We start from the raw sequence: 1,485 nt of genomic DNA, 5'->3' as shown, positions 1-1,485 counted from the left end.
TCAACTCGGCATGGGCAACCACTATACGGTGCCCACTCTTCAATGAGATCAACATTTAATTTAAATTGGTGGCGAAGTGGTTAGTGAGTTCGCTTACCATGCGTGAGTACTCGGGTTCAAATCCCGATCGACCCTCCCATTTCTAAATTAAAAATTAAAAATTGCAAATAAATAATCAATATCAAAGTATTTGCCCGGGATCAAACCTTGGACCTCTCACATATTAGCCGAGCACGCTAACCAATACACTATTAGAGAGATGGAAACTCATAGAGGGAATTGGATGTAAAAATATGTCGTACAGATACGGTGTGTCACGTCGCGCTCACCTGTGTGAGGCAAGAGCTACGCGACGTGTGTAAAGCGAGACGCCAAAATAATTGAAACTACTCTTAAAGGAGCTCAGTAATGAACATCAATTGGTGGTCAAGTGGTTAGCAAGTTCGCTTACCATGCGTGAGTATTCGGGTTCAAATCACGATAGTCACTCCAATTTCTACAAATTGAAAATTACAAATTAATAAATAGTGACAGCGCCTGGATTCGGGATCGAACCTAATACCTCTCGCATGTTAGCCGAGCATGCTAACCAATACACTATGAGAGATATGGAATTTATCGTAAGTAACGGGATCTATAAATATGTCGTAGAGACACGGTGCGTCGCGTCGCGCTCACCTGTGTGTCATTCGCAACGCGAGATGCAGAGATGTTTGAAACCACACTTCAATGAAATCATTCTTGAATATCAAATAGTGGGCAAGTGGTTAGCGAGTTCGCTTACCATGCGTGAGTTTTCAGGTTCAAATCCCGATAGACACCAATTTCTAAATTGAAAATTGAACTTTACAAATAAACAATTCATAACAATGCCTTGTACCGGGATCGAACCTCGGACCTCTCGCATGGTAGCAGTGTACGCTAACCAATACACCATTAGAAAGATGGGATTCTATAGAGGAAATTGGATGTAAAAATAAATGTCCAAGACAAACGGAAACTGGAAGTGCAACAACAAACAACCATCTGTCCAAATTCCAACTCGATATGAATATCAGTTCTGATAGTGTAGTGGTTAGAGTGTGTGCGACAATGCCATCCCAATCGGATGTGCGGCGGAAGCACCTCTCCGACCATGGTTCAATCCCCAAGTAGTACACTCGAATCTAATAGAGGACATCGACATATAACCGATGGAAAAAAAAACCCTACCCGACTACTAACAAATCCCGCTCCCCCTGTCCCCAAAAAAAAAAAAAAAAAAAAAAAAAAACGCACACGGTTCGAGCCCGTGTGTGTGTGTGTGGCGAGAAGGGCGAGCGCAAACGGACAAACGGTGAGGAAAGTTGACGTGTGTGTATCGCCTCGCTTACTCAATTCGAAACTTTCGCCACTGGTTGCGTCTCGCCGCTACAGACAAACAACAAACGGACAAACAAACAAACACACCGAATCACAGACACGCCAAGGTCACTTGTCCACGCC

This window comes from Daphnia pulicaria, chromosome 7 (genome assembly GCF_021234035.1).
Source record: "Daphnia pulicaria isolate SC F1-1A chromosome 7, SC_F0-13Bv2, whole genome shotgun sequence".
Lineage (NCBI taxonomy): Eukaryota > Metazoa > Arthropoda > Branchiopoda > Diplostraca > Daphniidae > Daphnia > Daphnia pulicaria.
Note: the sequence above shows the minus strand (reverse complement) of the source record.